Source organism: Rhinoraja longicauda, chromosome 8 (genome assembly GCF_053455715.1).
Source record: "Rhinoraja longicauda isolate Sanriku21f chromosome 8, sRhiLon1.1, whole genome shotgun sequence".
Classification (NCBI taxonomy): Eukaryota; Metazoa; Chordata; class Chondrichthyes; order Rajiformes; family Arhynchobatidae; genus Rhinoraja; species Rhinoraja longicauda.
The window spans coordinates 71,293,831-71,321,578 of record NC_135960.1 but is presented as its reverse complement, the minus strand read 5'-3'; the positions used below and the strand labels follow the sequence as shown (position 1 = coordinate 71,321,578).

Below are 27,748 nucleotides of genomic sequence, written 5' to 3'. Positions count from 1 at the left end.
CTCTCCCATCAGGCAAAAGGTATACAAGTGTGAAAACGCACACCTCCAGATTCAAGGACGGTTTCTTCCCAGCTTCCCAGGCAAATGAACCATCCGACAGCAACTAGAGGGCAGTGCTGAACTACTATCTACCACATTGGTGACTCTCGGTTTATCTTTCATCGGACTTCATCGGCTTTACCTTGCACTAAATGTTATTCCCTTATCATGTATCTATAACTGTGATGGTACTCAATTGTAATCTAGTATTGCCTTTCTGCTGACTGGTTAGCACACAACAAAAGCTTTTCACCATACCAAAAAACTAAACTGAACTGAAACCTCTCCTGTAATCATCATTTATCTCTTATTTCTCATCTGACCAGCAGAGGGTGTTTCCAGGCCTGCCATAGTAGATTTTGTAGAACCAGTCCTAGCTGTAATACAGAGAATGTCACTTCATCCTATTTGGCTAAAACAGGAAGAATAAATTAGGTACAAACATTAAATACGGCTGATGTAGAAAGAATGAAATATTAAAATGAGAAAATGCTGGAAATACTCATGGGAAAGAATCAGGCAATGACTGTAGAGAAAGAAAAACAGTAAATGGACAGTCAGGTTGATAATCTTTCCCTAGAAATGTGGGCGGCACGGTGGCGTAGCAGTAGAGCTACTGCCTTACAACACCAGAGACCCAGGTATGATCATAACTGCGAGTGCTTGTCTGTACGGAGTTTGTACGTTCTCCCCGTGACCTGCGTGGGATTTTCTCCAAGATCTTCGGTTTCCTCCCACACTGCATAGACATACATGTTTGGGGCTTAATTGGCTTGGTATAAAAAAATTGTCCCTAGTGTGTGTTGGGTAGTGTTAATGTGCAGGGATCACTGGTCAGTGCGGACTCGGTGGGCCGAAGGGCCTGTTTCTGCGCTGTATCTCTAAACTAACACTAAATTGAAGAAATTAGCAATCTATCTAACAATTGATAAGCCACTATATAGCTCTGGGGGAAGGAGGAGGGAAGGGAAATTGGAAAGCATAGCAAGAGTTTAGTAAGAAATAATTGTATTTAGCTGAAAGGAACTCATCTTCAATGCCAGTCTTCTCAATGCCCGTAAAAGAATGAAGTATTTGATTAGCAATTGTTAATTTTTGTACATTTTGTATCCTTCTCCATTCTATAATTACAAATTAAATATTCTGAGTGTGAATGGCAACATTAGTTACAGTTTTTATTGATTATAGGTGTACATTATGTTGCCTCTTTTATAGGAAGTGGTTGCAGCTCAAAACAATTTATTCAGGTGCTCCCGCATTGAATGCTTCACTTTGGACCATCCCCATCTTAAACATGCCACAAAACCATGACATCAACCCAATGCATTGCATAAAATTCACTACAAAGTTCCCCTGCCCTTGTGAGACATGAGGCTGCAGAAGCCAATAACTGCACCATGTTAGAATCTATGTTAGCCATCTTGCTGAGGTTTGACAAGAAGTGGAGCTAAGCAACCTTAAGTGTATTTCTCCCATCCCATCCCCTCCACATCTTGATCTTCGCCAGCTTCCAGTGATAGTTACCAGATCATGCTCCAAAGTTAGATTGTTATCAGTCATAGAGTCATAAAGGATGGCAACAGGCCCTTCTGCCCAACTTGCCCACACTGACCAACATGTCCCATCTACACAAGTCCCACCTACCTGTGTTTGGCCCATACCGCACTAAACCTATCCTATCCACGTACCTGTCTAAATATTTCTTAAATCTCAACCACCTCCTCCAGCAGCTCGTTCCATACACCCATTACCCTTTGTGTAAAAACATTACCCATCAGGTTCCTATTAAATCCCCCCCCCCCTCACCTTAAACCTATGTCCTCTGGTTCTCGATTCCCCTACTCTGGGAAAGAGACTGTGCTTCTACCTGATCTATTCTCTCAAGATTTTGTGCACCTCTATAAGATCTCCCCTCATCGTCCTGTGCTCCATGGAATAGAGACCCAGCCTAATCAACCTCTCCCTATAGCTCAGACCCTCTAGTCCTGGCAACGTCCTCGTAAATCTTCTCTGCACCCTTTTCAGCTTGACACCAATTTTCCTACAACATGCTGCCCAGAACTGAGCGAAATACTCAAAATGTGGCATCAACATCTTATATAACTGCAACATGAATTCGCAACTTCTATACTCAATACTCTGACTGATGAAGGCCAATGTGCTAAACGCCTTTTTGACCATCCTATCTATCTGTGAACCTCTGACCATTGCAGTGACATCCTCCTTAACCAATGATGCAACACCCCCTCCTCTTTTACCCTCACCTCTTGTCTCTCCTGAAACAATTGTACCCTGGATCATTGAGCTGCAAGTCCTTCCCCTCTCTTAACCAGGTTCGCCTGGACCTGCGTGGTCTCCCGGTTGTCAAACAATATAACTCCCCTTCCCATTCCACACTGGCCATCCTTGTCCTGGGCTTCCTCCACCGTCAAAGTGATGGAAGGCGAAAGAAAGTTAAATCTCTTCCCTTCTTTGTTCTCCCGCGATCGGGGGCCTCGAGCCTTCCGTTGATGGGACGATCCTGACTCCCATAGCCAGCGGTCGGCCCCCCCGCGTCGGGGCGATCTAGCTCCTGCATCGGGGGGTGGGGGATCTCAGCTCCCCCGCGCGGGACGATCTGACCCGGGTCGGGGCTGGTCGAACCTTTTGCGTCTTTGGAGCTTCCCAACATTGGTCCTCGGTAGATATTGAGATATTTTCATCGGTGGGAGAGTCGCAAACAAGGGGACAGAGCTACAAAATTAAGGGGCTGTTCATATAAAACTTGAGGTGCATCGACATTCCCTGATTCCCGGGATCACACGTTGACATTCCCTGATCCCCTGGAACATGCATGACATTCCCTGATCCCCGGGAATGTTCATCGACATTCCCTGATCCCTGGGAACGCGCATCGACATTCCCTGATCCCTGGGAATGTGTATGGAATGTTCCTGATCCCCGGGAACACGTATGGGCATTCTCTGATCCCTGGGAACATGCATCGACATTCCCTGATCTCGGGAACATGCATGGACCTTCCCTGAATCCCGGGAACACGCTTCGACATTCCCTGATCCCCGGGAACACGCATGACATTCCCTGATGCTCGGGAACATGCATGACATTCCCTGATCCCCGGGAACACGCATCGACATTCCTTGATCCCCGGGAACACGCTTCGACATTCCCTGATCCCCGGGAACACGCATGACATTCCCTGACGCCCAGGAACATGCATGACATTCCCTGATCCCTGGGAACATGCATCGTCATTCCCTGATCCCCTGGAACACGCTTCGACATTCCCTGATCCCCGGAACATGCTTCGACATTCCCTGATCCCCGGGAACATGCATGACATTCCCTGATGCCCGGGAACACGCATCGTCATTCCCTGATCCCCGGGAACACGCTTCGACATTCCCTGATCCCCGGGAACACGCTTCGACATTCCCTGATTCCCGGGAACACGCATGACATTCCCTGATCCCCGGGAACACGCATTGAATATTCCTGATCCCCGGGAACATGCTTCGACATTCCCTGATCTCTGGGAACATGCATCGACATTCCCTGATCCTTGGGAACATGCATTGACATTCCCTGATCCCCGGGAACACGCATGATATTCCTGATCCCCGGGAACACGCTTCGGCATTCCCTGATGCCCGGGAACACGCATTGAATATCCCTGATCCCTGGGAACACGCATGACGTTCCCTGATCCCCGGGAACATGCATGACATTCCCTGATCCCCGGGAACACGCATGACATTCCCTGATCCCCGGGAACATGCATCGACATTCCCTGATCCTCGGGAACACGCATGACATTCCCTGATCCCCGGGAACACGAATGACATTCCCTGATCCCCGGGAACACGCATGACATTCCCTGATCCCCGGGAACAAGCATGACATTCCCTGATCCCCGGGAACACGCATGACATTCCCTGATGCCCAGGAACATGCATGACATTCCCTGATCCCTGGGAACATGCATCGTCATTCCCTGATCCCCGGGAACACGCTTCGACATTCCCTGATCCCCGGAACACGCTTCAACATTCCCTGATCCCCGGGAACATGCATGACATTCCCTGATGCCAGGGAATGCAAATCGACATTCCCTGATCCCGGGAACACGCATGACATTCCCTGATCCCCGGGAACATGCATTGAATATTCCTGATCCCCGGGAACACGCTTCGACATTCCCTGATCTCTGGGAACATGCATCGACATTCCCTGATCCCCGGGAACACACATGATATTCCTGATTCCTGGGAACACGCTTCGGCATTCCCTGATGCCCGGGAACACGCATTGAATATCCCTGATCCCTGGGAACACGCATGACGTTCCCTGATCCCCGGGAACATGCATGACATTCCCTGATCCCCGGGAACACGCATGACATTCCCTGATCCCCGGGAACACGCATGACATTCCCTGATCCCGGGAACACGCATCAACATTCCCTGATCCCTGGGAACACGCATGACATTCCCAGATCCCTGGGAACACGCATGACATTCCCAGATCTGTGGGAACATGCATGGAATCTTGCTGATCCTCGGGAGCGCGCATTGTCTGTTTCTGTGGTCCTCGGGAGCGCGCATCGTCTGTTCCCCCGATCCCCGGGAGCGCGCGCGCGCGGGCCGCCTGCACGTTGGCGCCATGGCGGACACGCGCACCCCGCTGGCGGGCGCGCCTCTGTCCCGCCCCTCCCTCTCTGCCTGTGCCCGGTCTGGTCTCTCTCTGCCTCAGTCGGTGCGCGCCCAGCCGGCCAGCGGAGCTCCAGCACCAGCACCAGCACCAGCACCACAGGTAAGTGTGGAGATACAGGGGGAGCGGGGCAGGGGAGGGCAGGGGGTGATGCTGCTTCGTGCTTGTGACCTTGTCTAACTGGGCAGGAGGGTGAGGCAGAGCTGGGCAGGGCAGGGCAGGGCAGGGAGGCGAGATGTGGTGTGGTCAGGCAGGGCAGGAGGGTGATTCAGGCAGGGCTGGGTAGGGGGGTGTAGGTAGGGCAGGGGGGTGAGGAGGGGGGGGGTGAGGCAGGGCTGGGCTGGGCTGGGGGGGTGAGGCAGGGCTGGGTAGGGGGGTGAGGTAGGCTGGGCTGGGGGGTGAGACTGGGCTGGGCAGGGGGGTGAGGCAGGGCTGGGGGGTGAGGCTGGGCTGGGTAGGGTGGTGAGGTAGGCTTGGCTGGGGGGTGAGGCAGGGCTGGGCAGGGGGGGTGAGGCAGGGCTGGGCAGGGGGGGTGAGGCTGGGCTGGGGGGTGCACCCAGGACTGGGTAGGGGGGTGAGGCTGGGCTGGGGGGTGCAGGCGAGACGAGGTGCTTCAGCCTGGCAGCGAGTGACAATAGAGCGGCCAACCAGCCAGCCAGCCTGTGGTGTGTTGTGTTGTGTGGTCCAGGCAGGGCGGATGATGAGCAACATTGGCAGTCTCCGCCAGTACACACCAACGCCGCAGTCGTCTCTCCCACCTTTTGTCTCTCCCATTTTCCACTGGCGCAACCTGCCACATTTTGTGCAACTGTGTGGGTTGGGTTGGGTTGGGGTGGGGTAAACCATGGTGAATCCATGCAGACTCTCCTCAGTCCTATTCTGTCCTTTTGCAGCACTCACTGTCATCTTTGGTAATGCTACAATCAACAGGGGAAGGCAGACTATTTGTCACACCCAAACGCACGACATGTTTGCACGGTTGCTTGCAGCTGCACTTCTTCCCCGAGGCAGATAAATGGGGCATTTTTTTTCCTGCTGGGGTAAAATGCGCAAAATCTGACATGTCTTTGTGTGGCGTTAGAACATTCAGGAAAACTGCGTCTCTTAATTGAGCCTCTGGTCTCGAGTCTTGCCGGCTGTCTGCAGCTGATCAGGGGAGGGAGGGGAGGGAAGGGAGGGAGGGAAGGGAGGGAGGGGAGGGAAGGGAGGGAGGGAGGAGGGGAGGGGAGGGTGGGACTGTCTCTTTTGTTCTGTTCAGCGTTTACTTTCATCTGAATTACGTCCCCACGTTTGCAGACCCAGGATTAAGTGCCATTTATTAAAATGCTGAGCATTCGGTGTATCTACTAAGGATCGACCGAACCACACTTTTACAGAAACAATACAATAAATACATGGTCGCGAAGGAAACAAAAATTGTCCCACTGATGCACCAGTACATCTCCTGGGGAAGGGAAGACGGGTTGGCTTCCAAAATCTTTTGCAACACTTGATTTTTTTTTGTTTGGTCATTTAACTAAGATTCTGAAATGTTTCTTCTGGAGAATGCATTCGCTGAAGATGTGACCAAGAGACAGGGTGTTTCAGTGTAAATGCGTATGACCCGCCTTCTTCCATGGCCAGCGGATCACTCACGCTCTCACTGTGTACGGTATTACTGCCTGTGCATACATAGGAAAGGGGTTGGTGGTGCCTTATACTGCAGTGGCTCATCTCCCTTGCATTGAGAACCTACCTCCACGATGCTGGAGTGCGCCTGCGAATCAGCTTCCTGACTTCGACGCGCGTTTACAGTGCAAATGGTCACAAAGGGATAGATGCTACAAAGCCCATCCATCCACCCACCTGCCTGCCAGATGGTGCTGGGAGAAGGGCCAGCCCAGCTCTCCTTTTTTACACTTCAAGTGAAATGACTTTTGGTCGTTGACCATTGTGCAAATAGCCAGTTGGTTGATTCCTTTGTTTAGCACAAGACGCAGTTTTTTTTTGTGGTACAGCTGTGAATGTGGTGACATGGATGCCGATTTTTATTTTACACATGCTCGAATTTGGGGCAATTTCATTAAAGCAATATGTACCAATTTGAACCAGATTTCGGGGGGGGGGGGGTGGACAAAGAGCTTGGCACTGAACTGGGCTCAGAAAGAACAAGGGAAAGGGAGTAGAAAAATCACAAAACAGGTTGGCTCTATCTTGTAAAATGGCAAAGAAAGGATCACACAGGGAGAAGGATAATTGGAGAGGAAAAGAAGGTTCGTTGTGTTCTGAGTTTATGAATGCCTTGGCTCAGGGGTGTGAATCCTTTAACACTGAAAATTGGTGAAGGGCCAACTGGGGAAAACACTAAAGTTACCGTCATCCCATTCTTTTGTACGTTCAGAGTGCCAATGTGCAAAACATCATTGCTATGTATTACAAAGAAAAACAACTGTTTGGGGTGATGTATTGCAGGGGTTCCAGTTATGTCATAAATCACATCGCTCGAACTGAATGGTTCGTGAATGCCATCTTAGGTTACTGTATTTAACATGCCCTGCTCTCTGGAATATAAATAAGTATATATTTTTTTAACCAGTTACCTGAATTGGTTCATTGGCTCATGACAGTTACAAAATATGTATGCCATGTCGATTTTATTTGTTTTTCAGGAGATTTAATGTTGTCAACTTTATTCTTGTATTTTTTGGCAATGTAGGTCACTTAAATCGGTTTCACCATCAAAACTGTTTTACAAATAATTCAAGCCTCCTTTCTGTGTACACATGTTCTTCTTAATGTAAGGTGCCGACTTTCACCGATAGCAGCAGCCTGTTCTTATTGAGCAAACTGGTTTCTTCTGTTGTGATGGTAATTGTCACGATGCTTTCTGACTAGGGATTGGGCATCAGAGCTAAGCCTGATATATCGCCATCTGTGTCTAGACAGATGCACCTTTTCTGGAGGTCAGCGGATAGCAGCTTGGATTGAGAAGAATTCTTATTTGACTTTGATCCCTTTCTGTTGTTCTTGGAGCCATCTAGCTCTTGCTGAAGATGGACACAAAATGCTGGAGTAACTCAGCAGGTCAGACAGCATCTCTGGAGAAAAAGAGAATATTTTAAAACAAAATCAAAATAAATTTTATTCAAGTAAAAAATATGTACAATACAGGATATAAGAAAATAACTGCAGATGCTGGTACAAATCGATTTATTCACAAAATGCTGGAGTAACTCAGCAGGTCAGGCAGCATCTCGGGAGAGAAGGAATGGGTGACGTTTCGGGTCGAGACCCTTCTTCAGACTGATGAGCCTGTACAATACAGGAACTGTGCAAAAAAAAACCTGGACATTCTCGGAGTCTACACATTTGTTTAAGATTATAGATGAGGCTCTCACTAGGGTCTCTTCTACATCCCGCAGCTCCGCTCTTGCTTCCCCTCCCCCCATTCGTAACAAGGACAGAATCCCCCTCGTTCTCACCTTCCACCCCATCAGCCAGTGTATCCAACAAATCACCCGCCAACATTTCCGTCACCTACAATGGGACCCCACTACTGGCCACATCTTCCCATCCCCTCCCCTTTCTGCATTCCGCAAAGACCGTTCCATCCGTAACTCCCTGGTCCACTCGTCCCTTCCTACCCAAACCACCCCATCCCCGGGCACTTTCCCCTGCAATCGCAGGAGATGCAACACCTGTCCCTTCACTTCCCCCCTCAACTCCATCCAAGGACCCAGTCTTTCCAGGTGAGACAGAGGTTCACCTGCACCTCCTCCAACCTCATCTATTGTATCCGCTGATCTAGATGTCAACTTCTTTACATCGGCGAAACCAAACGCAGGTTCGGCGATCGTTTCGCTCAACACCTTCGCTCAGTCCGCCTTAACCAACCTGATCTCCCGGTGGCTGAGCACTTCAACTCCCCCTCCCACTCCCAGTCAGACCTTTCTGTCATGGGCCTCCTCCAGTGCCATTGTGAGGTCCATCGGAAATTGGAGGAACAGCACCTCATATTTCGCTTGGGCAGCTTGCAGCCCAGCGGTATGAACATTGACTTCTCCAACTTTAGATAGTTCCTCTGTCCCTCTCTTCCCCTCCCCCTTCCCAGTTCTCCCTCTATCTTCCTGTCTCCACCTATATCCTTCCTTTGTCCTGCCCCCCTGACATCAGTCTGAAGAAGGGTCTCGACCCGAAACGTCACCTATTCCTTCTCTCCTGAGATGTTGCCTGACCTGCTGAGTTACTCCAGCATTTTGTGAATAAATACCTTCAATTTGTACCAGCATCTGCAGTAATTTTCTTACATTTGTTTAATAATGTTTATCCAAATCAGGAATAGCTGTCATTTGGGTCAAGACCCTCCTTCAGACTGAGAGTCAGGGGAAAGGGAAACGAGAGATATAGACGGTGATGTAGAGAGATATAGAACGAGTGAATGAAAGATATGCAGGTGAGAACGAGCACTGTGTGCTAGTGAGAACGAGCACTGACAATGACACTCAACGAGACGACTTTGAAGCTGGTACGACTTGGGTGGGGGAGGGATGGAGAGAGAGGGTTACTTGAAGTTAGAGAAATCAATATTCATACTCTATTTATTGCTGCCCTGGAGCGAACCTTTATCAAATCTTGGCCTTTTCGAGTGTTTGTCCCTCCGGAACATACGGAGGATTTGCCAGAATTACTGTATATTGATTTTGACAGAGGATCTTTTGTTTGTTTATTTTATTTCTTGATGATTCTGGTAAACTTTTTAAAAAAAGACAAAGCCGGGGACCTGTGGTAAGATTTCCAGAAAAGGTGTTTGTGAAACCCATTGTGAGGGGAGTGAAGTGGGCAAAGCTAAACTATAGAATTGCTGAAGGAGTATGGAATAATGATTATGTTAAGATGTAGATCACACTGAGGCCAACTGAGCCGGGACATTGTTTCAATAGAGAACACTGATGTAAAAGGTGTATGTATGTAATTTGAAATTTAAAATTGCCACTTTAAAGCACAGTTTTTATTTTTGTAATCGTGTAAAAACAAACAATTATCTGCTGTTGGAACTGCTATCAGAATAATATAAGAAAATAACTGCAGATGCCGGTACAAATCGAAGGTACTTATTCACAAAGTGCTGGAGTAACTCAGCAGGTTGGGCAGCATCTCGGGAGAGAAGGAATGGGTGAAGGGTCTGAAGGGTCTCGACCCGAAACATCACCCATTCCTTCTCTCCCGAAATGCTGCCCGACCTGCTGAGTTACTCCAGCACTTTGTGAATAAATGCTATCAGAATAATCCTGGGTAGACACAAAATGTTGGAGTAACTCAGCGGGTCAGGCAGCATCTCTGGAGAGAAGGAATGGGTGACGTTTTGGGTCGAGACCCTTCTTCAGACTGATGTTAGGGGAGTGGGCGGGACAAAGAATAATCCTGTTTGGATAATTCTAAGTACTGTTTTAAAGGAATGGAAAAACGAATAGAACATGTTTGCCAGTCTGAACCCTTTCAAGCTTGACAATATCTTTCCTATAACATGGTGCCCAGAACTAAACACAATATGCTAAATGCGGTCTCACCAACATCTTATACAACTGCAACTTGACCTCCCAACTTCTACACTTAATTCTCTGACTGATGAAGGCCAATGTGCCAAAAGCCTTTTTGACCACCTTATCTACCTGCGACTCGACCTTCAAGGAACCATGCACCTGTACTCCAAGATCCCTCTGCTCTACAACACTACCTCGAGCCTACCGTTTACTGTGTAGCTCCTGCCCTTGTTGTATGTCCCAAAATGCACCACCTCACACTTCTCTGTATTAAATTCCATCAACCATTCCTCCGCCCACCTGGCCAATCGATCCAGATCCTGCTGCAATCGTTCACAACCATCTTCACTATCTGCAAAACCACTAACTTACAACCAATAACCACTAACTGAATTATTTTCTTGTTTACGTAACAATCAGAAATCATTTCGTGTTATAATCTTTGCACCATAACTCTTGCTACTAATATGTGAACATATGGGTAATTTTAGATGGAAGGTCCAGAATGACAATTTACTGGATCTGGTTATAATTATTTGCAAGTTCAGTATATTTAATTGACATGAGTCATGGGGCATAGAAATAGGGTCCCGACCTGAGACGCTGATGCTGCCTGACCTGCTGAGTTACTCCAGCACTTTGTGTCTATCCTCAGTGTAAACTAGCATCTGCAGTTCCTTCCTACACATAGAGATAGGCCCTTTGGATGCCCCAAATTCTTGGCTATCTATCCGAATCAAATTTAGCAGCACTAGGTAGCTTCATGACATTTCTGTGGTTTGCCGATCTGTATAAAAGTCTCTTATTAATAGTGATTGTATCTGATTTCAGCTCTGCCTCTGGCAGTGAGTTCCAAATAACAACAGCCCCTGTCATAAACTAAAATTATTCCCTCGGGTCCCCTGTGAAACTCCTCCTTCTGACTTCAAACCTACGCTCTCTTGTTTTTGATGCCCATACCAGAGAAAAAACACTATGCTCTCCATGCCACTCGTTACCTTGTGTACTTCTATCGGGAAGGAACAAAGGGAGGATCACTGTGAGGGAGGGGGAAGAACAATGGGCAATGGAGGATCCGGTGGGGGGGGAGACCGCTGTGGGTACGGGGGAAGAACAATAGGCAATGGAGGATCCGGTGGGGGGGGGGAGGGGACTGCCGTGAGGGAGCAGAGAGGGGGGGGGAGAACAAAGGGGAATCTGGCATGGGGGGGGGGGAGAGAAAGAGGAATTTGTAACTTTGTAAGCGCCCTTTATGGGCGACTATTTGCATACCTTGGGTATGCAAGCAAAGAATTTCACTGTAACCTTTCACATGCGACAATAAACGATTCTTTTCAACTCAGCATCCTTTGCTCCAGGTAAAACAAAATCCAGCTTATCCCATCCCAACAGTCAAGAGTGTTTCATTGTCATATGTTCCACAGAACAATGAAATTCGTATTCTGCATAACAGAATATGTAACAAAGTGTTCTGTAAACAATATAATAAATGAGAAAAAAGGATTACACACACACACACACACACGCAAAAACACAAAACCAATGGCCCAAGTCTTTGTAGTTCAGACCTTATTTGAGGTTGTAGTGTTTAATAGCCTGATGGCTGTAGGGGACATTACAGTTTTCAGGCTCCTGTACCTTCTACCCGATGGCAGGGGTGAGATGAGTGTGTGACCAGGGTGGTGTGGGTCTCTGATGATGCTGGCTGCCTTTTTGAGGCAGTGACTCCGGTAAATCCCTTCGATGGTGGGGAGGTCAGAGCCGGTGTTGGACTGGGCAGTGTTCACAACTTTTTGGAGTCATCTTTGCTCCTGGGCATCCAAGGTGGTGAACCAGGCAGTGATGCAACCAGTCAATATGCTCTCTACTGTACACCCGTACAAGTTCAAGAGAATCCTCTCTGACATACTGAATCTCTGCAATCTTCTCAGGAAGTAGAGGAGTTGATGGGCTTTCTTTGTAATTGCCTCAGTGTGCTGGGTCTAGGAAAGATCAGAGATATGCACGCCCAGGAATTTGAAGCTTTTGACACTCTCCACCATCCTGTTGATATGAACAGGTTTCTGGGTCCTCATTGTTCCTCTTCCAAAGTCCATAATCAGTTCCTTGATCTTAATGACATTGAGAACTGGTTGTTGTGCTGGCACCATTTGGTCAATCAATGGATCTCACTCCTATACTTTGACTCATCCTCATCTGTAATTTGTCTAACAACGGTGGTGTTGTTGGCGAACTTGAAGATGGGGTTCGCACTGTGTCTGGTTACACGGTCGTGAGTAAAGATAGACACAAAAAGCTGGAGTAACTCAGCGGGTCAGACTGCATCCCTGGAGAAAAGGAATAGGTGATGTTTTGGGTCGAGACCCTTCTTCAGACTGAGAGTCAGGAGAGAGGGAAATGAGAGATATAGACGGTGTAGAACAAATGAATCAGAGATATGTACAAAAATGTAACAATGATAAAGGAAACAGGCCATTGTTAGCTGTGAGCTAGGTGAAAACGAGTTACAGACAATGAGACTCAACAAGACGACTTTGAAGCTGGTAAGGCTTGGGTGGGGGAGGGGTGGAGTGAGGGGGGATACAAGGGTTACTTGAAGTTGAACGAACAACCTTGAGGTGCTCCCGTACTGATGGTTGTTGGGGAAGACATGTTGCTGCCAATTCGTACAGACTGGTCTGTTGATGAGGAAGTCGAGGATCCAGTTGGAAGGGATGATTGTATTGATCTGTAGTCTATAAACAACAGCCTGTCGTATGTGATTTTATTATCCAAGTGGTCCAGTACAGACTGGAGAGCCAGTGGGATTGCATCCTCCGTTGACCTGTTGTGGCGGTAGACAAACTGTAGTGGATCGTGGTTTCTGTTGAGGTAGGAGTTGATATGCGCCATAACCAACCTTTCAAAGCACTTCATCGCCATGGACGTTAGTGCCACTGGTCGATAGTCATTGAGGCACGTCACCTTACCCTTCATGGGCACGGGTATTATTGATGCCCTCTTAAAGCAGGTGACAACTTCAGACCTCAGTAATTCAAGTTCAAGTTCAAAACACTTTGTTTGTCCCCGTGGGGCAATTTACAAAGGCACGTGGAGTAGTACAAAAACTATTGGGGGGGGGGAGGGGGGGATAAGCAGGGTGAGCAGTGGGACAGGGGTGGTTGGGAGTTGTGGAGCTGAACAGCCTTGGGGACAAAGGTTGTCCTCCTCTGTGTCCCACAGCCTGGACAGCGAAGCCGGCGTCCTGAGGGGAGCCACTCAAACGCAGAGGACAGGACATGTAAGGGGTCCTGTAAAACCCAACCCTGCATCTGCTGGTCGCAGAGGGTGAAGAGGGTTCTGACAGGAGTCCAATAATTTTGGAACAGACTTTGGCTGTGCTCTGCAGGCGGTTTCTATCTGAAGGCTGATGGAGTGGAACCAGCAGGTGAAGGAGAGGGTGATGACGCTCTCAATGAAGGAGTAGTGAAACATCCTGAGGATGTCCTTGCTGACCCCAAAGGAGTTGAGCTTCCTCAGGAGATACTGCCGCTGCTGGCATTTCCTGAGGATGCCCTCTGTGTTGGAGGCAAATTTCAGCAGGTTGTCGAAGACTGTGCTCAAGTACTTGTACTCCTCAACAATCTCCACAGGCTTCCCCTGGATAGTGGTGATGACTGCCGCAGCCAGTTCCCTCTGCTTGTTGTAGAGGGTCACTGCCATCTCCTTGGTCTTGTTTGCATTTAGTTCAAGACAGGAGTTGTCGCATCACTCCACAAACTCATGAAAAGCTGAGCTGTGAGGGGCCTGAGAGCAGAGACAGGAGGAGAACTGTGTCATCAGCATACTTGACCAAATGTCAGTTTGGCTGGGTGGACCTGTGGTCATCATGAAGAGTTGACCATGAGACAAATGCCCCCGCCTCTCCCTTTTCCCGATGCCTGCGTTCGGTCCGTACGATGGATGGAGAAACCTTCAGGCTGGACGGCTGTGTCTGGGGAGCTGGGGGTGAGCCATGTCTCTGTGAAACAGAGCGCACAGCATTCCCTCCGCTCCCTTTGATAAAGCAGTCTTGACCTTAGGTCCTCCACTTTATTTCCCAGTGGCTGAACGCTGGCTAGTGGAATGGTACAGTCTGATATAGTCCAGCCTGTCGGCCACGTTTCCGGGCACGATGGAGGCTTCCCTGGTGTTTCCAGGTACTGCACCCACGGTTCCTGCAATCCTCCGCGAAGTCGGGGATTCCCCAGCGATCGGGAATTCCCTCAGTCGGCAGCTCCATTGCCATTGGTAGATCGCAAATGCGTTTAAATGGATAATCAGCTTGATAGTTACAGCACCGATTTGTGCGGCTTCGTTTATCCAGCTAGGCTCAGAGCTGCTATATTTAATTATTTCTGTCGTGCTGCTTGCAATCTCAATGATCTTCATCTCTCCTTGTTAACTAAAGTCTTCCAATCCAGGCAATGTCCTGGTGATTCCTTTCTACATTCACTCCAGCATTTGTGTGCAGTGTTGTTCTCTGAAAGTATGCATAGGTTTTCTTTGTGAAAATATTTCTGTAGTTATTGAAGTACCAAAATACTGAAGAACATACCAACGTTTCCGTTTTGCTGTGAGCAAATGATTCAGTATTTTGTAGCACCTACTGTCTGGTAATGTTACCATTTATCTTTTATCTATTGTAGCAGAATACTTTGGCTTGCTCATGACTTTGACATTTTGGAAATTTCAAAATTAGAAATTGTACCAGCATTAGCTTTTTTTATTTATGTAGGAAAGAACTGCAGGTGCTGGCTTAAATCGAAGGTAGACATAAAATGCTGGAGTAACTCAGCGGGACAGGCAACATCTCTGGAGAGAAGGAATGGGTGACGTTTCGGGTCGAGACCCTTCTTCAGACTTTTTAATTTAGATACTTTCAAGTCATGGATTTTGTAGGAAGTATTTGCCTTATAAACTTTCTGAGACCGTATTTATACTTATCGAAAACTGCTGAGAAAAGATTTAAATGGTGAAATATATTTTTGTTTAGTTTAAAGTTTTTATTCAAGAGAGAGCTAGATAGTGCTCTTAAGGATAGTGGAGTCGGGGGGTATGGGGAGAAGGCAGGAACCGGGTACTGATTGAGAATGATCAGCCATGATCACATTGAATGGTGGTGCTGGCTCGAAGGGCCGAATGGCCTCCTCCTGCACCTATTGTCTATTGTTGGTGATGAATGCTGAAGTGCCCCCACTAGCCAATTTTATGATTATCAATTAAGCATTCTGTTTTTATTCCATTCTTTTCCAATAATGGAAAACTGCCTTCCAAACTCGTGCCCTGCCAAACTTTGAATTAGGCACTTTTAGGTTCTCAATGTCAGCAAGACAACAGAGATAGTGATCGACTTTAGGAAGCGTAACGGTCCACACTTCCCAGTGTGGATTGACGGCGTCGAAGTAGAGATGGTTGAAAACTTAAAATTCCCAGGAGTAAATATCACCAACAATTTCTCCTGGACCACCCATACTGAAGTAACAACCATGAAAGCACACCAACGCTTAGAAGGCTTCAGAAGTTCGGCATGTCCCCCAACAACCCTCACCAAGTTCTACAGATGCGCAGCTATTTACAATATACGTTAATGACTTGGATGTAGGGATTAAAAGTACCATTAGCAAATTTGCAGATGATACAAAGCTGGGTGGTAGTGTGAGCTGTGAGGAAGATGCTATGAGGTTGCAGGGTGACTTGGACAGGTTGTGTGAGTGGGCGGATGCATGGCAGATGCAGTTTAATGTGGATAAGTGTGAGGTTATCCACTTTGGTGGTAAGAATAGGAAGGCAGATTATTATCTGAATGGTGTCAAGTTAAGAAAAGGGAACGTACAACGAGATCTGGGCGTCCTAGTGCATCAGTCACTGAAAGGAAGCATGCAGGTACAGCAGGCAGTGAAGAAAGCCAATGGAATGTTGGCCTTCATAACAAGAGGAGTTGAGTATAGGAACAAAGAGGTCCTGCAGTTGTATAGGGCCCTAATAAGACCGCACCTGGAGTACTGTGTGCAGTTTTGGTCTCCAAATTTGAGGAAGGATATTCTTGCTATTGAGGGCGTGCAGCGTAGGTTTACTAGGTTAATTCCCGGAATGGCTGGACTGTCATATGTTGAAAGACTGGAGCGGCTAGGCTTGTATTCACTTGAATTTAGAAGGATGAGAGGAGATCTTATCGAAACATATCAGATTATTAAGGGGTTAGACACGTTAGAGGCAGGAAACGTGTTCCAAATGTTGGGGGAGTCCAGAACCAGGGGCCACAGTTTAAGAATAAGGGGTAGGCCATTTAGAACGGATGTGAGGAAAAACCTTTTCAGTCAGAGAGTTGTAAATCAGTGGAATTCACTGCCTCAGAAGGCAGTGGAGGCCAATTCTCTGGAAGGAAGAGGAAACATAGAAAATAGGTGCAGGAGTAGGCCATTCGGCCCTTTGAGCCTGCACCGCCATTGAATATGATCATGGCTGATCATCCAGCTCAGTAACCTGTACCTGCCTTCTCTCCATACCCCCTGATCCCTTTAGCCACAAGGGCCACATCTAACTCCCTCTTAAATATAGCCAATGAACTGGCCTCAACTACCTTCTGTGGCTGAGAATTCCACAGACTCACCACTCTCTGTGTGAAGAAATGTTTTCTCATCTCGGTCCTAAAAGACTTCCCCCTTATCCTTAAGCTGTGACCCCTGGTTCTGGACTTCCCCAACATCGGGAACAATCTTCCCGCATCTAGCCTCTCCAACCCCTTAAGAATTTTATATGTTTCTATAAGATCCCCCCTCAGTCTTCTAAATTCCAGGCGGCACGGTGGCGCAACGGTAGAGTTGCTGCTTTACAGCGAATGCAGCGCCGGAGACTCAGGTTCGATCCTGACTACGGGTGCTGTACTGTAAGGAGTTTGTACGTTCTCCCCGTGACCTGCGTGGGTTTTCTCCGAGATCTTCGGTTTCCTCCCACACTCCAAAGACGTACAGGTATGTAGGTTAATTGACCGGGTAAATGTAAAAATTGTCCCTAGTGTGTGTAGGATAGTGTTAATGTGCGGGGATCGCTGGGCGGCGCGGACTTGGTGGGCCGAAAAGGCCTGTTTCCGCGCTGTATCTGAAATATTTTTTTTTTTAAAATAATATTATAAGCCTAGTCTATCCAGTCTTTCTTCATATGAAAGTCCTGCCATCCCAGGAACTATCTAAAGTTGGAGAAGTCAATGTTCATACCACTGGGCTGCAAGCTGCCCAAGCAAAATATGAGGTGCTGTTCCTCCAATTTCCGGTGGGCCTCACTATGGCACTGGAGGAGGTAAATGACAGAAAGGACAGACTGGGAGTGGGAGGGGGAGTTGAAGTGCTCAGCCACCGGGAGATCAGGTTGGTTAAGGAGGACTGAGCGAAACGATTGCCGAGCCTGCGTTTGGTTTCGCCAATGTAAAGAAGTTGACATCTAGAGCAGCGGATACAATAGATGAGGTTGGAGGAGGTGCAGGTGAACCTCTGTCTCACCTGGAACGTTCTTCGCTATCCAAAGAACACCAATGTTCATGTCACCTGCAAATTTACTGATCATACCTCCCACATTCACAACCAAGTTGTTAATATGTAATCTCAAACAGCACTGGTTCGTGTGGCACATCACTAGCCACAGATTTCCAATTAGAAAAGCATCCTTCCACTGCTCCCCCTTGCCTCCTGCAGCAAAGCCACTTTTGGAACCAATTAGACAGCTCCCATGTGCCGTTAGCTCCCCTTGGATCAGTTGAATCAGGAGATAAAATTGGCGTGTCACAAATGTAATGCTACGGTGGTTATGGGAGAATTCAACATGCAGGTAGACTGGGAAAATCAGGTTGGAAATGGACCCCAGGAAAGAGAGTTTGTAGAGTGCCTTCGAGATGGATTCTTAGAACAGCTTGTACTGGAGCCTACCAGGGAGAAGGCAATTCTGGATTTAGTGTTGTGTAATGATCCTGATCTGATAAGGGGACTAGAGGTAAAAGAGCCATTAGGAGGCAGTGATCACAACATGATAAGTTTTACTCTGCAAATGGAAAGGCAGAAGGGAAAATCAGAAGTGTCCGTATTACAGTATAGCAAAGGGGATTACAGAGGCATGAGGCGGGAGCTGGCCAAAATTGACTGGAAGGAGGCCCTAGCAGGGAAGACGGTAGAACAGCAATGGCAGGTATTCCTGGGAATAATGCAGAGGTTGCAGGATCAATTTATTCCAAAGAGGCGGAAAGACTCTAAGGGGAGTAAGAGACACCTGTGGCTGACAAGGGAAGTCAGGGACAGCATAAAAATTAAGGAGAGGAAGTATAACATAGCAAAGAAGAGTGGGAAGACAGAGGATTGGGACTCTTTTAAAGAGCAACAAAAGTTAACTAAAAAGGCAATACGGGGAGAAAAGATGAGGTACGAGGGTAAACTAGCCAATAATATAAAGGAGGATAGCAAAAGTTTTTTTAGGTACGTGAAGAGAAAAAAAATAGTCAAGGCAAATGTGGGTCCCTTGAAGACAGAAACAGGGGAATTTATTATGGGGAACAAAGAAATGGCAGACGAGTTAAACCGTTACTTTGGATCTGTCTTCACTGAGGAAGATACACACAATCTCCCAAATGTTCTAGGGGCCGGAGAACCTAGGGTGATGGAGGAACTGAAGGAAATCCACATTAGGCAGGAAATGGTTTTGGGTAGACTGATGGGACTGAAGGCTGATAAATCCCCAGGGCCTGATGGTCTGCATCCCAGGGTACCTAAGGAGGTGGCTCTAGAAATAGTGGAAGCATTGAAGATCATTTTTCAATGTTCTATAGATTCAGGATCAGTTCCTGTGGATTGGAGGATAGCAAATGTTATCCCACTTTTTAAGAAAGGAGGGAGAGAGAAAACGGGTAATTATAGACCAGTTAGTCTGACATCAGTGGTGGGGAATATGCTGGAGTCACTTATAAAAGACGAAATTGCTGAGCATTTGGATAGCAGTAACGGGATCATTCCGAGTCAGCATGGATTTACGAAGGGGAAATCATGCTTGACAAATCTACTGGAATTTTTTGAGGATGTAACTAGGAAAATTGACAGGGGAGAGTCTGTGGATGTGGTGTACCTCGACTTTCAGAAAGCCTTCGACAAGGTCCCACATAGGAGATTAGTGGGCAAAATTAGGGCACATGGTATTGGGGGTAGGGTACTGACATGGATAGAAAATTGGTTGACAGACAGAAAGCAAAGAGTGGGGATAAATGGGTCCCTTTCGGAATGGGAGGCAGTGACCAGTGGGGTACCGCAAGGTTCGGTGCTGGGACCCCAGCTATTTACGATATACATTAATGACTTAGACGAAGGGATTAAAAGTACCATTAGCAAATTTGCAGATGATACTAAGCTGGGGGGTAGTGTGAATTGTGAGGAAGATGCAATAAGGCTGCAGGGTGACTTGGACAGGTTGTGTGAGTGGGCGGATACATGGCAGATGCAGTTTAATGTAGATAAGTGTGAGGTTATTCACTTTGGAAGTAAGAATAGAAAGGCAGATTATTATCTGAATGGTGTCAAGTTAGGAGGAGGGGGAGTTCAACGAGATCTGGGTGTCCTAGTGCATCAGTCAATGAAAGGAAGCATGCAGGTACAGCAGGCAGTGAAGAAAGCCAATGGAATGTTGGCCTTCGTAACAAGAGGAGTTGAGTATAGGAGCAAAGAGGTCCTTCTACAGTTGTACCGGGCCCTGGTGAGACCGCACCTGGAGTACTGTGTGCAGTTTTGGTCTCCAAATTTGAGGAAGGATATTCTTGCTATGGAGGGCGTGCAGCGTAGGTTTACTAGGTTAATTCCCGGAATGGCGGGACTGTCGTATGTTGAAAGGCTGGAGCGATTGGGCTTGTATACACTGGAATTTAGAAGGATGAGGGGGGATCTTATTGAAACATATAAGATAATTAGGGGATTGGACACATTAGAGGCAGGAAACATGTTCCCAATGTTGGGGGAGTCCAGAACAAGGGGCCACAGTTTAAGAATAAGGGGTAGGCCATTTAGAACGGAGATGAGGAAGAACATTTTCAGTCAGAGAGTGGTGAAGGTGTGGAATTCTCTGCCTCAGAAGGCAGTGGAGGCCAGTTCGTTGGATGCTTTCAAGAGAGAGCTGGATAGAGCTCTTAAGGATAGCGGAGTGAGGGGGTATGGGGAGAAGGCAGGAACGGGGTACTGATTGAGAGTGATCAGCCATGATCGCATTGAATGGCGGTGCTGGCTCGAAGGGCTGAATGGCCTACTCCTGCACCTATTGTCTATTGATCCCAGGTGCCTTAAACTCCTCCTGGATCACACGTGCCTTAAAAAAAGATTAATTAAGAGTCGTGATATGTTGAAAATCAGATTATTTAAGATCCAGCATTTTGCTAACCTCATTTTGCGAGGTGGAATGGACAGCTGATTTTTGCATCTAATTCAAAACTTTAAAAATTCAGTGATTGATTGTCGGAAACTAGGATTATATGAAATGTGCTCCAAGGAACAGATCTAACTTTAAATTTTCAAACTTTAAATGTTCTTTGCATTTACATTATTTTTTTAGTTTGTTTCGTTTCAATGGAATAAAGTACAAACCTGGAGAAAGTCATAACTGCTTGGTGCCTTGGGCATGGATGCTCAGGGTATCCTTGTATCAGACTCTGCTTTTTAAGGATCACATCAAAACAATTACAGAATGCAAGGTATATTTGGTAAAGAGTGATAAAATTAAACATAAAAATGTAATTCTGTATTTGTCATTGTCTCGCCCATCTTGAGTAGAAAGAATCTAAATTGCTAAAATAGTCTTTTATTTGCTTTAAAGCAACATGTGTTATTGTTTGGACTATCTGTTTTCAGATCTTCATTTGTCCACTTCATTAAATCTTCATGATGCAGCCATATAATCAGTAATGAAGCAGTATTGTTTACTCTTCGTGATTTAACATTTGTTTCATGATAATGTCATGGATCGCATTCACTCTTTGTGTAACAAACATTCAAACTGAGTGCCTAAAATAGAAAGATAAACAGGATGTGAACTGTTATCCTAAATGTATACAGGACTGAATACTACTGTATCCAAAGACGACATGACGTTCAGATTTTTAGCTGATGTATGTGTTGATAATCCTTATTATTCACCCTCTCTTCAATAGTTCGACCATACTTTATTGTCACATGCCTAGATACGGTGAAATTCTTTATTTTACATTTAATCCAGTAAAATCGTACTGCACATAAACACAATTATACGTAAGTACAGAGTAAGTGCAGAATTGTAGTGTAAAGCTAGTGGATTTGTTCGGAGGCACTACACCTCTTTACCGGCACCCAACTTGCACCTTTCTTTTCTGCACTTCCAAAATAGCTTTGTGATATTGAGTAAGAGTTTGCAGATGGCAGTAGAGGTTGTTAGGCTGATGGATGGGATCCTCGATGAAGTGAAGAAATTAGTCTTTGGTAGCTCGTTGCACCATCATTAATTGGGTCTGAATGACGTGAGATCTGACAGTAGGGTGGGCACAAAATGCTGGAGTAACTCAGCGGGACAGGCAGCATCTCTGGAGAGAAGGAATGGGTGACGTTTTGGGTCGAGACCCTTCCTCAGACTGATTGACGTTTCGGGTTGAGACTCTTCTTCAGACAGGGTGATCCGTTACCAAAAAGAGTTAAACATCTGGCAGTGGTTGCTCAGGGCATGCAGTCCTGGATAACGCTGAGGCAATTGCAGTCTGTGTGATTTGCCACAAGCATGTGTTAAGGGCACGTACGTCTGCAGTGGGTTACGGTTGGTAATGGCATCTTGTGGTGACTAGGTAGCAGTAATTGGCTGTTCTTCCAGATGCCATTTCCTGGCTAAAATTCAGCAGAACATTTAATACAAAAGGAATGCCAGTTGTGGGCCCCTTCATGGTCATATCTCAAGAATCTAAATCGAATTCTGTTGTCTTAAACTGATTATTGACTCAGACCCACAGATTTGCTTAATGATATTGTGTGCTCTGTACTTGATTAAAAGCTATTTTTGATTTCGCTCGGTCAGGAATGCTGATTTAAATTGTACGGACTACTAGATTACTGTTTTGTTTGTATTGGAATTAAATGTAACACTTTTACATCAATGTGCATAGAATAAGGTACCTTTTGGGTCAAGGCCCTCCATCAGACCGAAGGGATCTGAAGAAGGGTCTCGACCCGAAACGTCACCCATTCCTTCTCTCCAGAGATGCTGTCTGCCCTACTGAGTTCCTCCAGCATTTTGTGGCTATCCTTGGTGAATCCTGTCTGCTAGCTGACCCCCTTGTCATTGGTAGTGGAGATCCTGACTATAGGAGCTGCGTAAGTAGGATAAATGGATATGGATAGTTATAATGGATGTTATAGGTAGCACACTCTACAATGGAGGAGGTTGAATGTTTTGGATGGTGGGTTTGGGTGACATCTTTATTCTGAGTAGTGATGGCCTTTCAGATTGTTTTTGAAGCTCTACTCTTTCGGAAAAGTGGAGAGTATTCCATCACACTTGTAAAATGGGGAAAGAATTTGGAAAATCACTCACTGCAGAATACCAATCTTCTTGCCAGCATTATTTATGTGGCAGACCCCTAAAATTTTGATGATCGGGGACTCGCCATGCGACTGCCATTATGTATCAGGGGCTAACGGAATCAAGGGATATGGGGAGAAGGCAGGCACGGGTTACTGATTGTGGATGACCAGCCATGATCACGATGAATGGCGGTGCTGGCTCGAAGGGCCGAATCGCCTCCTCCTGCACTTATTGTCTATGCTTCTATGTTTAGCTTTGCTCTTGTTGGGGATTGTCATTGCATGATACTTTAGTGGTGCTGATTGATGTACAAGTCTTGCTGCACGCAGGGATGCTTCATTTGCTGAAGGGTTGTGAATGGAATTGAGATTTAATCAATCATCAGCAAACATCTCTATCGAGGTGGAAGGAAGGTCAGTGGTAAATCAGTTGAAGATTGTTGAAGGTCGACACAAAGTGCTGGAGTAACTCAGCGGGTCAGGCAGCATCTCTGGAGAGAAGGAATGAGTGACATTTCGGGTCGAGAGCCTTCTTCAGACTATTGAAGATTGTTGAGATCATTGCCTTGAAAAACTCCTGTGATGTGCTGGGCTCTAATGATTGAGCTTCAACAACCACAGCAATCTCCTTTTGCCTAAGGTACGACGACAATTGTTGGAGTGCTTCTCCGGTGATGCCCTTTGACCAGATTAACAGGGCACCTTGATGCCAGTCTTAATCAAAAATGGATTTGATGTCAAAGACAGTCACTTTTATCATGCCTCTGGAATTTGGCTCTCTGATCCACATTTGGACCAAGACTCCAATGAGACCTTGTGCTGGATGGTTTTGGACATCAGAGAGCAAATGACACCCAGTGTGGGTTGAGATTCATAGTATTGTTGATAAAGCAGTTCAAGTAAATAGGCATATGATCAGCCATGATCATATTGAATGGCGGTGCAGGCTCGAAGAGCCGAATGGCCTACTCCTGCACCTATTTTCTATGTTTCTATATTGGAGATAAAAGAAACTGCAGATGGTGGAATCTTGAGCAAATTACTGGTGGAACTCAATGGGCCAGGCAGCATCCGTGGAGGGAATCGATAGACAATGTTTTGGTTTGGGACCCTGCTCTATGATATGGTCAAAACGCACAGTGATCCGGCACAGATCTACTTGCACTTTATTCTGTCTTAAAACTGTTACAATCTGTTTCGTTGGGTTGTTGTTGTTTAAATTAATACTGACTAGCTAATTAAATTATTGCATCATATGGGAGGCGCATTCCCAATCTCGTTGTACCCCTGTACAATGACAATAAAGATGTATTGTATTGTATACTGAAGCAGAAAATGCATGTGGATATTTTTCATAATATAAGAATATAGCATAGTGCAGTAAGACCTAGCTACGCAATAAAAAGTGATTCAGAGGTTCCCAAATACCCTTTGACTTTTGCATCACACTGTCTATTTATTTAAATTGTCCCCAGTGTGTTGGCTTGCGTTGGTGTGCGGGGATTGCTGGTCGTTGCGGACTCGGTGGGCCGAATGGCCAGTTTCTGCACTCTATCACTAAACTAAACTGCTTATAATGTATAAAAACTGAAAGAGCCGAATCACTTGCCCTTTGATCACTACTGGTTTAGTATTCATTCTGCAGACTAGGAAAACAGACACACAAGGAAGCCACTTATTTGTATATTTTTGTTACCAATATTTGGGCTTTCAACATTCCAGGGCAAACATTCAGAAGCAATATCAAACATTGGCGTTGCTTCTCGCTTGCAACGACAAGCAGGCGAACTTTGGTTTTAAATGTATAGAGTGTAAAAAAAGCACCTGCAATGTGGAATATGTAGTCATCATTGAAGCCGAAGGAAGTAATTTTAGCCTGTAGCAAAGAAGGAGCTACCAGATGATTACAAAATCAGATATCAACTTTTTTATGGTGGATTTCATGGGGAGGTGAATTGGCAATTACCCTGTTCATCGTCTGCCAGAACTAATGCATTCATCACATTAAGAGGAGTTCACTGAAGGGTAAAATACTATTAAGAGGAGTTCAGTGAAGAGTAAAGATAAATGTATGAGTAGAAGATTTGAAAACGATGTGAGATGTTAACCATTGAATCCCCTTTAGTTGTACATTCTTGCGTAGCTCTGGATATTTTACAATTTTACAATTTTTGCATCTTTAATGTAATTGACATTAAAATTATTATATAATGTATAATATATATATAAAGGAAAATTTTATTTGGCTGAAATTGTTTTGCAGAAAAGTATAAAAAATACAATAGAAGCCATCTATATTTAATGCCATACTCAAAATCCAAGGGTAAATCAAAATAAGTCAGATAAATGTCAAAGCAGTTAGGGAAACTGAAGGAAATAGTGGTGATCTAGTTTCTACTACAACTACTTTCCACTACTACTTTACATTATTACAGACTCGGGGTCCAAATAAAAGACAAGACATTACATAGAATAAATTACATACAAAAGAACAGTAAATTACTTACAAAAGCACAATACAAGGTTTAAAATTAAGAATGAAAAAAAATCAGTCCTACAAAGAGACTGTTGGGATTGGTAGCATGTAGTGCTAAACCATATGTTTGATAATGCCAAGATGATTTCATTTTCAGAGTCATTAATCCGGCAAATAAATTTATACATAAGATTTCTTAAGAGTTTCTAAAGTATTGACTCCTGCAGCCACAAACATTTCACTTATCATATCATATATATATACAGCCGGAAACAGGCCTTTTCGGCCCTCCAAGTCCGTGCCGCCCAGCGATCCCCGTACATTAACACTATCCTACACCCACTAGGGACAATTTAAATTTTTTTTTTTTTTAAACATTTACCCAGCCATCATACCTGTACGTCTTTGGAGTGTGGGAGGAAACCGAAGATCTCGGAGAAAACCCACGCAGGTCACGGGGAGAACGTACAAACTCCTTACAGTGCAGCACCCGTAGTCAGGATCGAACCTGAGTCTCCGGCGCTGCATTCGCTGTAAAGCAGCAACTCTACCGCTGCGCTACCGTGCCGTTGCACGACACCATCTAGGTTTCTTAAGTAATATTCACATAGCATCATTCTAAGCTGCTTGAAGTCTCTGTAGGCTTGCTTTTCTGTAGTTTGACCACGTGTGCAGTATAGAGTGGCGTACAATATGCTCTGAACAGAGACATCTTCACTCCATCTGTACACGCACTAAACTTGCATAAGAGAATGTTTGCTTGGGCATACATCATGCGGCGTTGCCTATAAATATCCTCATCTGTCATTTGTTCTGTAATAAAAGGTCCAAGATATTTTACCTTATTATGGATACTAAGATTATTATCAGCCAATTTAAAATCAGGAAACTTTAGACATTTATCCTCTTTGGTTCTACATATCATAGCAACACTCTTACAGGCATTACAGTTGATATCATGTTCCACACCATGCACAGAACATGTAGTAAGGAGCTGCTGTAGACCAGTGCTAGATGGACTAAGTTCCACAAGATTATCTGCATGGTTCACTAGAGTATTACCAACCATGCACCCAGTATTACAGGCTTTCAATTGCTTGGACTGATCATCAATATAGAGATTTAAAAGAACTGGGAACAAGATTTCCCCCTTGTCTGACACCATTGCTAACCCCAAATGGGGCTGCGACACCTATTGCCCCATTTTACTTGCATAGTCTGGTGGGCTTACCAGTAAGCCAGAATTCCCACAATGTATTTGGGCACCCCCGCTTTGACTCAATTTAACAAACAATGTTCTATGATTAACACGATCAAAGGCTTTGGAAGCATCAATAACGCACATAAGGACTGATGAGTTTTTACCTCTATGTTTGTTTACAATTTCCTTTAAGGCATAAATGCACAGGTCTGTGCCATGTTTAGCTTTAAAACCAAACTGGTTGTCTATAGAGTGAACAAACTAATTTAACCTATCCAGCAGAATCCTTTCTCGGACTTTTGACAGTATGCTGGCTAAAGCTATGGTTCTGTAATTATCTACTCTGACTACTTTACCAGCTTTGGCCTTAATGACTGACACTAACAGAACAGACAACATTGAGTCTGGTAAGAAGCCATGAATCATAAAGCCAGTAAAACAAATAGCAAGGAGAGGAGCTATCCTCGTACTGACATATTTAAGAAGTTAGTTTGCAGCAGTTTTTAAAGATAGGCTTGTCTGCTTGGTACTTTTGAACATCTTTCGATCCCAAGCTTCAGCTCATGTGTTGTACAAGTATATTTTACTGCAGTGAACGCCAATGATCTGATGAGCAGCAATTTCCATTTAAATTGCAGCCTTCGTTGTTGTATCGGGAAAAAGGGTAAATATGTTCATAAGTTATAGGAGCAGAATTAGGCCATTCGGCCCATCAAGTCTTCTCCACCATTCAATCATGACTGATCTATCTTTCTCTCTCAAACCAGTCTTTTTTTTTAAACTGTGGTATTCATTCTTCTTTACTGTGGTATATCAATTTTCTGGGCTTTGAAACAGTTGTAAGTTGAGAGCTTCATCTTAAATCTCTGGGGAATTTGTGTAGTTCAAGTCACTATTAATTAATAATTCCCTCTCCATTTAGTCAGCATCGGGAAAAAAAATAATTTGAATTTTTTAGAAGGTGGAAAATATTCTTTGTGCATTTTGGCTCATTTGGATATTATGCTACATTCTAAGGTTTAAAAAGTAATTTGGGTCACTTTGGTTTGTTTACTGAGAGTAAACAGTTTATCATTTTTTCTCCCTTAAATTCTGTGGAGGCATTTCTTAGTTAGGTCATAAGTGATAGGTGCAGAATTAGGCCATTCGACCCATTACGTCTATTCCGCCACTCAATCATGGCTGATCTATTTCTCCTTCTGAACCCCATTCTCCTGCCTTCTCC

The 27,748-nt window shown here is 45.5% G+C and overlaps 1 protein-coding gene across 18 annotated transcripts in view; it reads left to right on the top strand.

Annotated features, from left to right (window-relative positions):
• Nucleotides 1-4,717: 4,717 nt before the first annotated feature.
• LOC144596077 (microtubule-associated protein 2-like) overlaps nucleotides 4,718-27,748 on the top strand; it is a 280,705-nt gene continuing 257,674 nt past the window's right edge. For all 18 annotated transcript variants that reach the window (XM_078404207.1, XM_078404210.1, XM_078404216.1 and 15 more), the window contains exon 1: nucleotides 4,718-4,851. The gene's annotated coding sequence lies outside the window, so the exon portion shown is untranslated. The remainder of the gene's footprint in view (nucleotides 4,852-27,748) is intronic.